At 42.6% G+C, this 16,557-nt stretch overlaps 1 long non-coding RNA gene and 1 pseudogene across 3 annotated transcripts; one reads left to right on the plus strand and one right to left on the minus strand.

The window, feature by feature from the left end:
* Nucleotides 1-121: 121 nt before the first annotated feature.
* LOC104583442 lies at nt 122-4,369 on the minus strand. 3 transcript variants are annotated; one of them, XR_002964400.1, is made up of 6 exons: nt 4,215-4,369; nt 3,690-3,824; nt 2,901-3,010; nt 2,460-2,782; nt 620-1,276; nt 122-488 (listed from the first exon to the last, which is right to left on the minus strand). It is a non-coding gene; the product is annotated as an uncharacterized LOC104583442 (long non-coding RNA). The 3 variants fall into 3 exon arrangements; XR_002964401.1 differs by having other exon boundaries at nt 4,186-4,369; XR_731174.3 differs by having other exon boundaries at nt 3,690-4,369.
* Nucleotides 4,370-7,335: 2,966 nt separating this feature from the next.
* LOC100828699 lies at nt 7,336-15,734 on the plus strand (annotated as a pseudogene).
* Nucleotides 15,735-16,557: the final 823 nt, after the last annotated feature.

Consider the following 16,557-nt stretch of genomic DNA (forward strand, 5'->3'; position numbering starts at 1 on the left):
CGAGTACATCCCCATGAGATTCCTGCCGGTATGGATGTGTGGCTCCGACTCTTATCATGTAGCCTCATCTAAGATTACACCCAAAAACATAAACATTTGTAATATACAAATAGGCTGCAAATTGAAAACTCATCACAATTTGGAGCAAAGAGAACACTTCGTGGCCAATAAGATATGTTCATTTCATAAACTAATTACACTGTCAAGCAATCCCTGTCAACTACCCTTTTTATTAATGTTGCCCACATTATTAATATTTCGACTGAAGCAGTCATTCTACAGAAGAAAACCTCAAATCTAGTGATCATAGCCAAGTTTAGCATTGAGCGTATGGACGCTGATGTTCATACATACGCTCTCAAATGTAGTGTCGACTCTTTCTGAATGTTGTGGTCGGCGGATGCCCGTCCATCTTCCAGCTGCTTCCCAGCAAATATTAGCCTTTCCTGGTCTAGCGGGATGCCCTTTGTCCAGTGTCATCCATAAATCTACCAAAGTAAGCCATCAGCTTTCTTTGATATGTACGGAGTATGTAAAGACAAATAAGCCAACACTGTTTATTGCTGCAATCAATTTTTTTTAAGGTTGATGACCCAATGAATGGGAACCCATGGCACACCTCTTGAGGCCGTCGGGAGCCCCGTGCGTGCGGCCGCGCCTCCTGCGCCGGCCGCCCCGTGCGGCCCCCGCTCCTGTGCCCGCCGCGCCGCCTGGCCTGCCCCCCTGCGGCCCCCTCTCGTGCGCCCCTCGCGCCCTCGCCTACCCTCTTAAGCCCGCCGCGAGCCCCGTGCGTGCGGCCCCGCCGCCTGCACCCGCCGCCCCGTGCAGGCCCCGTTTCTGCGGCCGCCGCGCCGCCTGGCCTGCCCGCTTGCGGCCGCCTCTCCTGCGCCCGCCGCCCCGTGCGGCCGCGCCGCGCCGCCTCGCCCCGCCTTGAAGAGCAAGGGATACTTGTGGGCGTATGGGACTGCTACAGTATGTTCCAATCGCCGGCCAGAGGTAGGAGGAGAAGCGGCAACGGGTGGAGGAGGGGAGCGAGGAAGAAGAGACGCGTGCTCGGTCGGTCTTCGGACATGTCCCATACTAGATCATGATGGCCGCGCCCGTCAGTTTGGACAATTGAATGATAGAAATTGATACAAACATATAGACACATGGAACGAGAACGTTAAAACTACATGAAAATGCATATTTTTCATATCGTCTCAGAGGTTATCATAATTCTTTATCGGGTATAGGCAAGTGAGAATTGCTTCGTACTAAGCCCTTCAAAGTGCGCCTGCCAAAGAAAGAACAGTTTGCCATTAGTTCTATAAATCATAACTGAATATTAGAAGTGAATATGAAGTGCAACACATGTTCAGACCTGAGCAAAAATGGCATACCAGAAATATGCAGAAAATGACAGTCAACATGAAAAGTTAGTTTTTCTAAAGCTATGAATCTTTTTAGAACTACTCCCTCTGATCCTAAATTGTTGTCGAAATATTACATGTATCTAGACGCTTTTTAAGAATAAATACATCCATATTTGGGCAAATTTGAGTCAAAAATTCAGGATCAGAGGGAGTATTCTTTATAGTAGAGGGGCCGGTGTGCACTCTCTTTCCCTGGCTGAGAAACAGTTGTAGGCTCAGTACTACGGAAGCATAATAAGCTAAAGACATCTCTTAGTCAAGCAAAAATCACAAAATGCAACCTGCATTTTGGCCGATCTGGTTTTAGAATCTATACGCTGTAGGAAAAAAAAATGTTGGCTCTCAGTTCTGAAAGAGCGAAAATCCAACCCAAAATCATCGATCTGTAGCACATTGCCCAGGCCATAACTTAGTAAAAACTTGGCAATACATCCTATGGTAGTGTGGAAGATAATAATTGTCATACAAGACAAAAATTGACTGCATTAGTGCTGCGTGTGATGATATGAAATTGATACCAAACTGTTTTGTAAAAACAAATGAAGGAGCACCATAATTAGTTGGCAAAAAAAAATGCAAAAATGCAGAAATAACAAATGACTTGCAGGCATACAGTAGTAAAAAGATCCTGACCATGCTATAAAGAAAAAACTGATTGTATGTTCTGCATACTGCCTGCCAGAACTGAGACATTTTTAATCCTTGATATTTACTTGTTACATTGAGCTTAATCTCATCAAGTCAAGCACAAGAAATTCTAACCTTATCAAGTCAAGCACGAGTAAAAAAACATGATCTCTCATTAAAACTGCAGCAAGATCCAAACTTAAGAGATTCATAGAAAGTAATCTAGAAGAATCTTTTTTCATGTGTTTATAGGAGGTAACTGCACTGGGTGCCAGGATGAGTTTTAGATTTTTATCTTGCAAGTGGATCTCAAAGAAATCTATCCATGCCACGATTTTAATCTAGAAAACGAATCAGCCTACCACTGATTTTGAAAGGACATTGGTGTGGGTGGAGAATAGCGGAGGGAGCGTTTACCTGGAGCGCCTGCACTTGTAGTCAACTTTATCGGCTCAGCACCTGATGGAGGAGTTGTGGGCGTTCCAGAGGTGATGGTGGCACACGCAGCTACAAGAGAGAACGCCCCAGAGAGGACATGTAGCACCTCCGCCTGCAATAAGTGGCTAGGCCAACAGAAATCAGGTGACGGTCCATGGCAGCTCCCCATGTGCCCCCGTCCAACATCAATGTGTTTTGAGGTTGCGGGCTACAACAGTGGTGTTGCCATGTTGCAAGGGTGCCTTACACAGCAGAGATCCATCATATGATATTCAATTTGAACAGATGGAGACATCCAATTCCTGCATAATAAAACGTTCATGAGATAAAAGATGAGATTGATTCTTCCTCACAAAGTTAACCGTTCATTAGGTTCCACTAAGTTAACCGTTCATTAGGTTAGGGCTTTATATGATCCACCTGTAATCTTCTGACAAGGCTCTCTCAGTGCATATCATGGTTCTGATCCTTAAGACAACATTATAGCCATTCATAGACTCGTCTTCAAAACTCGGAGCCTATGCATCACCCTGTATTAAAATTCAAAAAAAAATTGCTATTCACTATAGCCAGAAATAAAAATCAATCGTCGAACAAGAGAACACAATATTTGAGACTCTGGTGGCATGATAAAAAAAATTAACTTTCCAGGCTATGAAGACAAAGTTGTCACACTAATATGTGTAAGTGGCATTAGTAACAGGAAATGAATAATCCTAAGCAATAATGCGAGGGAAAGAAAGGACATAAGCACAATATTGAGATTTATATGAGGTTATGCAAGACAACTTAGGATAACTCAACCTAAGAAGGGCAAAAGAATATATCCAGGTCAGCCATTACTCAGAACATATATGACCTATAATTTGGCTAGGTTCGCACTGGCCATTGTAAGAGCTGATTCTCATGTCATATCATCATCTTATATTATACAGGAGTGTGATCATCTAAAATTAAATAGGAGTAGGCTATAGAAGAACACACTTCTATTACCTGTCCTACTCAGCATGAAAAAACAAGAATCAACTAATCGTCTTCTATCAAGTACCAATTGAAAGTTTCTCTTGACAGAAAATACATGACAATTAAAAATATGCCTTAGCTTCGTATGCTGTCCATCTTCACATAATATATATCTAGGAGCCACCACAATAATAACAAGAGAAAGACATATTCCGCACCAAAAGGAGAGATATTCTAACCAAGTACCTGATATCTCCTCATGGAAGTTCTGTTAGCAGGATTTGGAGAGTCTGAATCACCATTTTACTCTCTTCAGCAAATAACTTTGTTCATTGAGCGAGAGTGAAAAGGTAATGAAGACACTTCTTGTCCAATGAAAAGCTGATGGAAAATCAATCTGATCAATTAAGTATTTGTGAATGTGGATGCTATCGAATTTTAAAAATTTGGGATTAAAACTGATTTATTTATGACAGTGTGTCAGCAAGTTGTAGCTTTTCTTGTTCCCAGCGAAAGGAAATGTTGTTTAAAGTGCATGTTCAGAGTTCCCTTCAAGTTTATAGAACTAAGCAATGCCAAACTCTTCCATCATACCACCAATCAAGAACACGATTTTTCATCAGGTTATATGTTCCAAAATTAATAATATCACATCGCATGCAGCATTGCCAGTTGAAGATCATACAAACCCTATGGCTCGAAACGAACCCGTCGGAACAGAGCAGGAGGGGAGGGAGATTACCAGCAGGAGGGGAGGAAGATCATACAAACCCTATGGCTCGCAAGCACGATGGAGAGGAAGAGGCGTCGACCAGAAACCCTACGAGAAATCCCCCTCGTCCTCGTGCCCCCGGCACCGGCGACCTCCTCCACCGCGCTGCGTCCCAGCCTGGGACATGCCGATGTTCGCAACCACCGACGAGATGTGCGCCGCCTACTCCGATTTTTCTACGGGAACAGCTGCTCTTTAGGACGAAGCCCACAAACCAACGGCCAGATTTCGCCCAGATCACAGATCCGACGGCTGACAGTGCAGATGGCGTGAGAGGGATGGAGAGGTGCCCAGTTTTACGTGGTCCGACATGTGGACCCTAACGATCAGAAACATGCTTATCCGCTAGCGATCGAGGAGTTAACTAAATCCGGTGATTTTTAGTCACCAAAATAAAAAAATCTTAAATCCTAGCCTCTAACTAGCTGAGTGCCTGTGCGTTGCAACGGACACACAAATATTCCAACGATTCACGCTACTGTCAATTGCGAAATATATGTTACACATGTCCATCGAGCGGCAACGTTTTTTATTTTCAAAATGTAGTTGACAAACCATTCCATTTTGTCATCATGTAGAAACATGTAGTGCAAACATCACCACTAAATTGTACAGCAAACTATCTAGATTTTGTTTGAAGCGTGTTCTGATACAACAATGAACATCCATAAACACAATGACAGTGTATAGCTTCACTCGTGGGCCCCGAGTAACTCACTATGCACCATGCTCCTCTGGCCACCACAAATGATTCCATTTAACTAAAATCAAATCTTGCATAAAGATGATTTTTTTTGTGCGCAATTTTTTTTAAAGATTATTGTTTTAGGGAAATCTACACAAAGATTTGTCTCGCCAGGTTCACGTTGCTGCCCACGCAGCGCAACTTTGCAAAACACGATACATGTAGACATCAATAAATGAAATACATTAGACCGGTCTATTTAGATAACTAAAACTCACAGACTCACTAATTGAGTCTGGAAGAACAAATTTTCAAAATTGTGTGAACTGAAAAGCTTGAGAAACCAACAAAGAAATTAATTTTCTCTTTAGGAAAAATGCCAAGATTGGATCCTTCACCCGAATGGGTATTTAATCTTCAAAACACATACAGTTTTTCTCCCTGTCCTTAAGGTACAAAAGATACTACACAAAGATGCAGATTTTTGTAATCAAATGTGAACCAATGCTGCAAATTACTATATTCGGGTAAAGAGAAGAATTTGGAGCAAAACCAAGTTAGGAATTATCTCCCGAAAGGCTTTAATTTTGATAGGAATTCCAAAAAGTTTTATGACCTAAAGATTCCATATCAGGCAGGTGTCAATCGTGCAAAATAATTAATCACCAGCCTGAACTGCATACTTTGATAGCACCAACATTTTTCATCAACCACAATAGCTTCAGAGCAATGAAATAGGTACTGATTGGTAATCCACATGTCTCCACAAAGTGTGTTCTACCACCCACCATCTTATCTTCCAATCTCCTAAAGAGGCAAAGCATCAAGCCTGATAAAAAGCAATACATAATACTACTACGTTAACAGAAAATGGAAGATGGAAAAAATAAGACCTGCAAATGGAGCTTGTACAGCAGAAGGCCTGTGGATTTTCTTCACATATGTACATGACCGTGGTCTCCCTCTGATTTGTGATCCCTATGGCCCTCCAGCCAACAGATACATTTAATCCATCATGTGGCATTTTCAAGTGCATTTACCATATGCACCCTCACGCTCTCCAAGTAACAAAAGTCAGAAATTATATCTAAACTATATATTTAAGGAACAACAAAATATAAGCGTACAAATTCTACAGTTTAAAGAAGATGGACTACAGACTAATCTAACTCCAGTTCTACGAAACTGGAGAGCAAGTATACCGTCACTGGGTAATCGATAAAAAAAAATCTGAATTGCTGCACCCAGAAAATTAAAAAATTAAAAATAGTTAAACACATTGAACCTCTAGAGTCATCATGCATCATCGCTCTCTGGCTGTCCTATTTGGGTGTTAACAAGACATTTGGAGCATCATAAAATACATCATGTAAAGCAAAGCATATAAATAGGTTGTACTTGCAGGCAAGAAGAAGGCATATGAGCAACAGTTTTACCTTTAGGAAAGGTATTGTTAAAGCAGTCTTGCGAGATCTGACTCTCAGAGTGATTTCCTGAGAAACAAGAAGAGATTAAAGATGAAGCTTGATCGACAATACCAAATTCCCACCTCTTCATGGTTTAGCTTCCAGAGCCATTGATGTATCAGTCTACAACAGCAGAAAGTGAAGTACGCATGCATGATCCCGTAAAAGTTGCCAATGCAAACTCATAAAATTAAGCAGCAATACCTGAAGTTCATTCATATAATTAATGCCACGCACATCAGTCCAGTTTACCTCACAAATGATTAACCGTATAAGGTCCGATGCAGCTCCTTGTTCAGCACGTGAGAATTCTATTCAGATTCTTCGTCCCCCAAACCACAAGGTCTCACCTGACTGGTTGGGATTTGATGATGTTTTAATCTGATTTTATGTTTGAAGCCCCAGGAATTTCTCCCGCTCTCATGGCCTCCCAATTTCCCATCCTCATTGCCTTTAGAGCCACCCCGCAAGTCGTTCCAGAGTAGAGGCGGCGGTTGGAGGGGGCAGCGGCGCCCGCGTTCCTCCATCTGCGGGTGAGTCCGTCACTAGCTGTGCTGGAAGAGAGGCGACGATCGGAGGGAGCAGTGGCGGCGCCCCTCCATCTACGGGCAAGGCGGCGATGCGCAAAGAGGGGCAGCGGTGGTGGCGGCGTCCCTCGATCTGCGAGCGGGGCATGCGGTGGGTGGGTGACCGGCGGCAGACGAATGAAGAGACGGGCGCGCGTGCGGCCGGCGGTTGGTGGGCGGCGTGCGGATCGCAGCGACCAACGGTGGTTGGAGGAAGAGAGAGCCAGAGGACGTGCGTGCGGTGATGCGGGTTGTTTCGACAGATTTTTTTTTTCCGTTCGCTCCGGAGTTCTCCGGGTTAATCTGAGGCGTTGGGTGGACCAGATCCGACGGCTCATAACCAGTGGAAGATGAGCACTGGATAAACTGTATGTTTATAGTAGCAAAAATGTTGTGGTTTTCCGTAATTTAGTCACGGCGGCCATCAGCCCAGGAATTTACCGGGCCTCTGGCTTGGCCGACTCTACCGGGCCCGGTGAACGGGGTTCTTCTTCTCGCCGTTTGGCTCTGTCGTCTTCCTTCCCCTTCCTTATCTGGAATTCTGGTTCTGGGCTCCACTCTTCCCCCAAATCCCTCCCTCGCAATCAATCTCCCGCGCCTAATCACCGGCGACATCAACGCCGCCGCCCGCCGCCGACATACGCAGCGAGGCGGCACGGCGGTCTCACCTCGTCCGCATCCGACACGGTGCTCTCCTCCTCCTCCACACTGGCACTGGAGACTGGACTGGTGTCGAGTGGAGATCGGCCCTTACCTATCTCGCCGGTAAGTAAAAACCGTAGCTCTTGCCTTGCCGCCTCCATGGATGGATCGTTCCTCGGCAACGGTCCCCCTTTTTCCCCCTCTCGATTTCTCTTTCCGGGCAGTTCCATCCAATGCACCCCACTTTGGATTTGTCTCCTGCGTGGCGTGTCTTGGGGCATGGTGCGCTACTGATAATCCAATCCATCGTAGGGGTTTGGTGCCCGTGCCGCGGGGTCCGAGACGAATTCGAGGGTCCAGTGCCCACCATGCGTATTGGTCGAGCAGGTGAGATAACGGCTTTGTCGCACTAGAGTCTAGAGACGCCGTGGGAGAATGCGTGACTTGATTGCTGCAAAATGAATCTCATGTAGACTTGTAAAAGGCCAATTTTGTGGGTAGGTGGGTGGAATCTTGTGCATGAATGTTGAATCCATTGGTTGAGACTTGAGAGTCTGAAACGTGGTCTTTTATTTAATCTTTATTGATAGAATTTTTGTTGGGTGTCAGAGTTCGGTCATTTAAAACATTTTTTCCAGGGGATAATTGATGTCCCTTTTAGGAATATGGAATCTCAGATGTACCTGGTGACTGACGTAGAATATATACTCGGCACCTGGTTCAACAACATGTGACGATAGAAACAGCCATTGCAGATCCTCTGCAGTTGCTTTGCTACTGTACTTATGCTGTAGCTTTTAGAATCTGCAATCCAGTTCCGATCGAAAGGTTCTCCTTTGCCCAGTGTGAAATCATGCACATTCACGATTGGCAGCATTTTTTATTTTTATTTTTATGGAATAGATAGAAGGGGTGACATCCTGAATACTTTGACAGTTGACTACTCCCTCCGATCCATATTAGTTGTTGAAATATTACATGTATCTAGACGCTTTTTAGGCATAGATACATCCATATTTGGGCAAATTTGAGACAATTAATATGGATCGGAGGGAGTAATAAACTAGCATGATCTGGACTTAATGTTGTCATGATTTCTTGCATTTACTTACTTTTATTCGCAGATGAAGGAAGCTTTTGATCCTCCTGACTCTGTGGCAACACCTCCAGAAAATGCTACTTCCAGCTGCACGAGAAACATCATGAGGAATGATGTTCTTGCTGGGCGAGATGCCACTTCCCCGCGTCAGTCATGTATGTGTCCTGGTAGTTTCAAAACAAACTAATTCTAATTGAGTCAAGGCAACCTTTTTCGATCTTGTTCTTATTTTGGGGCAATTTTTTTCTCATCCTGCAGGGGACAGTATGAAATGTGAAGAGGATGCCAATTTTCTTTCGCATGCAAACAGGGCTTTGTCACTTCTGGTATGTGCATACCCTTGTTTATCATCTTTTTGTTTGTGCAACACCATCTCTTTCTTTCTTCTTTAACGAAACACTGTCTTCTATTATCATTGTTCAATATTAGAAGGGTGGTTATATTTGTCTGAACTTTAAATATTTGCTTTAGTCCACCTGACTAAAACAAAATATCAAATTATTCCATTTTTCCAGCATAACACCAAAGAGACATCATACCAATTGTGAATGGTTTGGACATTTCTGCTTGTTATTGTTGGTTTAGACACTTGGTTTTATGGTTTAGGGGGCAATCACATTCTCATAGGTCATACGTGAGTCGTAGCTTGCGTTCATGCATGTGCCTCGGATGTACACTTGATTAATATAGCACAGTGAACAGAAATTCTTGTTCAGCAATATGTGCTAAGTAAAGTATGTGTTGGTATAAACATGCAATCATGGATGACATGCTCTGATGCTCTAGACCAGACTTTGTGATTTTATTCATCATGATTCAAACAACCCATCCCTTCTCAGGACTATGACGCACAGTCTTCAGAGTCCAAGTATGGTGCTGCCATTGGGTCAGATGTACATTCTACGGAAGAAATTTCACCACGAAGTGAATATGATAGGCAGCACCCTTACTTTGATTTATCAAATGGTTCTTGGGAAAATTCTTCTTCATCATCGGAAGCAGTGGCAAGAAATCCAGATGCATCAGTGCATGTAATGGCAAAAATGAGAAATCAAAGTTACATCTTCGGGCCAGGGCATGATTACCTTAATTCATATCGTACTACCGGTCCTTGCATGAGAAGGTCATATCCAGAAGCAGCTAAAGTTGATTTCAGCTTTGATTGTCATCCAGAACATCACTGCAAAGGATCAAATCGATTTTCTGCCCTTCGAAACTGCAATGGTCAGTCTATTGAACATCACAATGAGGTATATCTGTGGATCATTTTAGTTGTACATTTGTGTATCTGACATACTTAACAAACAATTAATCCCTTTTGTGTATGGATGTATTTCTTCATAACAAATTCTCATTCAGACAGATAGTTGAGTTACCCAGAGGGACCCACTATGTGGATGAGACCACTTCACTTTCAAGTCGATGGTGCTTTGATAATGGGGGGCGTGGGGACCCTTCACTACCTAGAGGGCTGATGTATGGTGATGAGATCCCTTCTCTTTCTACTCGAAGGTGTAATGGCAATGAGGCGCTTTCATGGCACTATGGTTCTGAAATTCCCTCGCTCTCAAGCAGACAAGGTTATGGTGATGAAATACCGTCTCTATCTTCTCGGAAGTGTAATGGCATTTCACGCTCAAGTCAGTGGCCCTTTGGTGCTGAAAGCCCCTCTCGGTCAAGTAGACAAAGTTATGGTGATGAGATCCCTTCTCTGTCTGCTCAGAGGTGTAATGGTATTTCATACTCAAGACAATTGCAGTATGGTGCTGAAAGCCCTCTGTTTTCAAGTAGACAGGTTTACGGCAGCAAGATTCCAGCACTATCTCGCCGTTGTCGCTACCAAGAAACGATACCTTCGTATTCTGGTCAAGGGTGCCATGATGCCGAGGCACGTCGATTATCAAGCTACCAGCAAGGTGCTTCTCATGGACGTGGTCACCCAAGAGACAGTTATGCCAGCAGTCTTGTTAGTAATCCGCAAGTCAAGATCACCACAAACAGACATACTGGGCACAAGACCACGGGTGCCTAACAGATTTGTAAACAGCACTAACTACTGTAGAAATAGTAAGAAAGAAAACTCATTGAGAAATTCTGAAGATATAAGGGACCAAGTTTGTGGTCCCCGGGCAAACAACTTGAATAATGCCACAACAGCAACTACGAAGAAAGATATCATGAGTCCTTTGGTCCGCATGGATCAGTTTAACAGATCAGACTTCTCAGTTCAGTATGAACATGCCAGGTTCTACATGATAAAGTCATATAGTGAAGATGATATTCATAAAGGTATCAAATACAATGTTTGGGCAAGTACACCAAATGGGAACAGTAAGCTGGATGCTGCTTTCCATGAAGCTCAGAATTTAATGAAGGAAAAGGGTTCAAAGTGTCCTGTCTTCCTATTCTTTTCGGTCAGTAAGGATCCATTGCTCTTGTTCTAATTTTCTTTTCATGTTCATACAAGCGCAAAAATTTAAGAGCCCTAATATCCGTCTAATTATACGTTCAAGCGAGATAGTTAAACAAGAAAAGTATTAGTGTTTGATGGTAACTTTCGTTAGGGAACTTGAGTTTTCTAATCCAAAAACTCATCTTTTGGGCCTAGTTTCTTCATCTTTTAATCCACCATAGCCAAAATGTTGGTAATTTAGTATTTTTGTTATTTTTAGATTTCCTGTAGTTAACTGTAGATGCTAATTGGTTAACCAGGGCCTGTGAAAAAGGAATTTGCCAGCATGATGTTGATGTGCATTCTACTTTTTGTTTTGTTTCTTCTGTAAATGGACTGGCTTGATTATATTAAACTAGCTAAATCCATGTGCGTTTGATATGGAAATAAAAATATGTATTGCATTAGTTGTTTAAATGTTTGTGCTCTCATATTCACCAACTTTGTTTTAAGTAACAATTATCTCAAAATACACGTCATCCCAATCAACTATGATCAATATACATCTACCAGATAGAATGAGTGGCAATTGCCAATTATGATGATTTCTTAGAAACCTATGGAGTAGTCTTGATGGAGTGAACAGATGACCACCAAGTTAGTCTTTATAAGAGTTTTTTCATTAGTCAACTGAAAGAAGTTACAGAGTTCGCGAGTCGCGAGGAGAGGTAGTCCCGCAAAGATGCGGCGTCTACATTTTGATCGGCTTTCTTTAGCCGATGAGACCACAGACCGCATATGTCATGCATACCGGCCGGGCGACGTGGACGCTAGGGAAGCTGGAGTCAATGCATATGGTCGGGCCCTTGCTGGCATGGCTCGGATCTGGGGAACGGATGCATAGCCGGTCCCCCGCCGGCATGGCTCGGGTCTGGGGAAGTTGGAGTTGACGCATATGGCCGGGCAACGCAGGCGCTAGGGAAGTGTGGTTTTGCCTGAGTCACGGCCTAAACTGCGCCTCCTTTACTCTCGCTGGATATGACTCTCTTGCACCCAAAAAAATCCTTTTGCACCCTGATCTCTCTGTTTTGTCAATTGTCCCTTGGTTCAATTTATCACTATTTTGTCAACTGGCAAAATTTAAAGACAGGTGCTTTCACCGATTCTCTATTTCAGGTTAATACAAGTGGGCAGTTTGTTGGATTGGCTGAGATGTTAGGACCTGTTGATTTCAAGAAGACCATGGACTTTTGGCAACAAGATAAATGGAATGGCTTTTTCCCGGTAATTTGGCACATTGTAAAGGACATTCCTAATCGGCTCTTCAAACATATCACTCTTGAAAATAATGACAACAGACCTGTTACTTTCAGCAGGGACACTCAGGAGGTACCATGATTTCACTCTCGTTCTGTATCGTAAAAAACTTCCATGTTTTCTTTGTTGGATCGATTTTCTCCTACTGATGCATTAAATAGCATAAAAGGAACCATTCATTTGCTCAAGAGAAAGTTGCTCCCTTCAGTGATTTACAGTAGCAGGATTATGAAAATGCTCCTATTGACAAATGTGTTCCTATGTTATAATCAATATATAACCTGGCCATGTCTGATACGCTACTAGTTGCATGCATTAGTGCTACCATCGTACCACTACGGCCTTTTCTTTCTTACTCTTTGTACCTTGCACTCTTGTCTCTTTTGTCACTTTGTCTACGACAACAGGGAAAAACTCTTGTGGGGACAAAGTTAAGTAGTAAAATCTAGTAGCACTGAATGGACCTATTTTAGTTCTTTTCATACCTTTGAAGGATCGTTACTACTGTACGGAGCACCTATTTTGCATTCCGATTGAACTGTTATGTTCCACCTGGCAAGCAACTATCTTGTTCAATAAGACAAGCATGACAAAATTCTTAGATCTATATGGCATATGTATTGGCCTATTAGGGATATAATGGTAAAGTGGGTTCTTAACTGGAAAGTATGTCCAGTTGAGAGACAATTATGTTCAGTTAGGAGAGGCAACTATGGACATGATTTTTGGCTACCAATCTTTTTTGACTGAAAACAGTAGGAGAGGCTCCTACTGTGGTATATTAATAATAATTTTGGCTACCAATCTCAACTACTCTCTTTCCAAGAAGCAGAGCATTTGTAAATTTAGAAAAATTATCTGAAAATCAAACCAATAATTCCTGATAATGCATCAAACAGTAGCGCAAGGGGACCAGTGCACTACACTGCATTGTTTACATCGATATTTCAGAGGACCTGATTTTATCAAGTTCAATTCTCTTATTTTGACATGGTATCAAGTTTCTCGAGTTATGCTTTGTTGCTGTTTTATTTTAGTTTCTTATTGTCTAGATTTTAACAAATATCTTGTTCGTTTTATGTAGATTCACCTGCCCCAGGGTCTGGAATTGCTGAAAATTTTCAAGGCTTATCCCCATGTAACATCAATTCTGGATGATTTTGACTTTTATGAAGAAAAGGAAAATTCACGCTGTGCACAGAAGGGAATAAATGTAGACTCATTACATGAAGCCAGACTCTCTTACTTTCGAAAAGATGACTTGAAATCAATGGTATGTAATTTTCCTTTTAAAGCTTTATGATAAGCTATTACTCTGTTATACTTCTAACAATGGAGACGTCAGATAACTGTATTTTTGTTATCTTATTATTATTCTTTCAAGAGAATCACAGCCAATGTGTGAACATTGTAGCATTACATAAAACCAACAAATATCTAACAAAGAATCTACACTTGGACATGTACCTTTATTTAAAAGGAAGTTACTTTAACTGCTGCCGGTCTACAAAAGGAAAGAAAACTAGTACTGTATTCAGGAAGACCAGGTTTCTGCAGTATGTCAATGTAATGTATGTAGTCTTGGTGACTCAATTTAGAAACATTCAAAGTTGCGACAGAGGTAAAAGAACTTACGACTGAGAGTTGCTCTAGTGCTAACCCTGACGGAAACCGGCCTATCTGGAACGTGATTTGGAAGTCTAATGTTCCGCCCAAAGTCAGAGTTTTTGCTTGGAAATTGGCAATGAACTCGCTGGCTGTTCAGGAGCTTCGATCTAAACGCATTAAGAAATCGAGGCCCCTGTGTTCGGTTTGCTGGACTGAAACTGAAACCAGCTACCACGCTGTCATGACTTGCCCCCAAAGCTCTTGCTCTTTGCCAGCGGATGCGGGCAGAATGGAACCTTCCGAGTGAAGAGGATCTTCGGTTCAGTGGGAAAGACTGGGTGCTTGTCTTGCTGGACTCCGTCGATGCTCCTACTAAACAGAAGCTGCTGTTCCTGTGGTGGCGAGCATGGCATCTGAGGAATGACTCGGTGTTTGGCACGGGGCGAGCCAGCGTGGAGGAGTCTGCCCGCTTCATTTGCAACTACTCCAAAGCCATGGATAATCTTAATCAATCTGATGAGGTGCTTATCAGTTGTTTCGGTAGTGTTAATGGCTCGAAAGAGACTATACCTGTGTCCCAAGTTGTGTGGTTAATCGTCACAACCTGGCTCAGGTGGACTGGGAACCACCTGACCGGCTCTGGGTTAAGCTGAACACTGAGGCAAGCTTCATCTCTGCCACTGGAGAGGCATGGCGGGGCGCCGTACTGAGATCTTGCACTGGCCAGGTCCTCGCTTCTGCTTGGGGAGCTAGCACGATCTGCTCTTCCGCCTTTGAAGCGGAAACTACCGCCTGCTTGATGGGTTTGCGGACCCTGTGCACTTCTCAAGGCGGCAACGTTGTTGTGGAGAGTGACAACAAACTCCTCACCTCGGCGATTCACAGAGCTGCAACGGATCGCTCAGATTTGTGTTTCAGCCTTCGATCAATCGCTGGTTCGCTGGCTTGCTTCAACAATTCCAGGGTGTGCTGGGTGCCGCGCTCTAGTAATGAGGCTGCCCACTGTTTAGCTAAGTTTGCTAGGGAAAGTCTTTCTTCTGGTGTCTTAGTTGGTTCAAGTCCCTGCCCTCTAAAGGCTGCGACTGTCAATGATTGTAATACCCTTGATCCCAGCTAATATATATCGCTTTTCCCCTCAAAAAAAAAAGAAACATTCAAACTTCAAAGATACAAATGACTAACACCTGCCTATTTGTCTTTCCAAAAGCTGTCTGGTTACCATAGTTTACAAAGCAGCAGAGTTTGGTCCAATACCATGAACCTGAGCCCTGCACTGCCGCTCCTTCCATTGTTATGTGACATACTTCCTGACCATGCTGATTCCCATTTGCAGGGAGATTTAGAGGCAGGTATGGAGAGCATGAACTTGTACGAGTCCTGGGAGGACTAATCGCGATTGTTCTGCTGCGCATCTGAAAAGTCACACGAGCCAGTAAATAGGTCGATCATAAGTTTGATCCATCAAAGTCGGTACTACACGAGTTAACTGAATAAGCTATAGAATGTTTGTAATTTGTATGAAGTTATGAACCAGATATATAGTTCTCGGGTAAACAGAGGGCAAGGTTTCGAGAGTTTCTGTGGAGGATAATTAATAGTTTATAAGTGATTACATGCTTTATGATGACTGGTCATGTGTCCGTTTGGTTGTATGTGAAACTTGATCAGAGTTATACTCCGTATTTTGATCGACAGGAACGGTTAAACCGGCAGGTATATGGTAACTGCAGGGATTATGCTGTTTGGGGTTTTCGTTTTCTGTGTGCTCATTTGCATTTCAATGTTTGGCTGTGTCATGCTCGCTGCAAGCTTAGATATGTCTTGCTCAGTCGACAACAAAGTAATAACAAAAAGAATAGGAAAAATGTAGTCCAATCGTTTCTTTCCTTTTTGGGCTTCAATTGATGGAAAAAGTATTTCCAATCAGACGTAATTCGTTAAAACAATGTGCCAATAGAGTAATTTTTATGTTGCACATGTAAAATCAAGTAAAAATAGGTAAAATCAAATATTACACCGGGAGTTTATGCTTTCATGGGGTCAGGCCTAGGCTACCATGTGCCCATACCTAGAAATATTACTCTATAAAAGACTCTGATTGCCTATCATTACTCTTATAAAAGACTGTTGGTGGCTACCGTCTATCACATTCAGACCGTGTCACTTGATTATACTCCCTCGGATCCTAAATTGTTGTCAAAAATCTCTAGACGCTTTTTAAGAATAGATACATTCACATTTGGACAAATTTGAGTCAAGAATTTAGGATCAGAGCGAGTAATTTTTTGGCATCAGTTGTTGATTTAGCATAAATCATTGAGATGGAAACAAATCTGAATTATATAATCTAAGATTATAAATAATAATACAACATTCTTTTAAAACATGTTATTTTAGTCCGAGCATTGGTATGGTGCTAGTTCGCCACCAAAAGAATATGCAGTATGTTTAAATGTAACAACTCAAAAAATCAATTTGATTGGAAGCTATGTGAAAACAAAAACTAAAATACATCTCACTTGTCCATAGAAAATGGCAACTACCATTGTCCATAGTTACCAGATGAA

This window comes from Brachypodium distachyon, chromosome 3 (assembly GCF_000005505.3).
Source record: "Brachypodium distachyon strain Bd21 chromosome 3, Brachypodium_distachyon_v3.0, whole genome shotgun sequence".
NCBI classification, from domain to species: Eukaryota; Viridiplantae; Streptophyta; class Magnoliopsida; order Poales; family Poaceae; genus Brachypodium; species Brachypodium distachyon.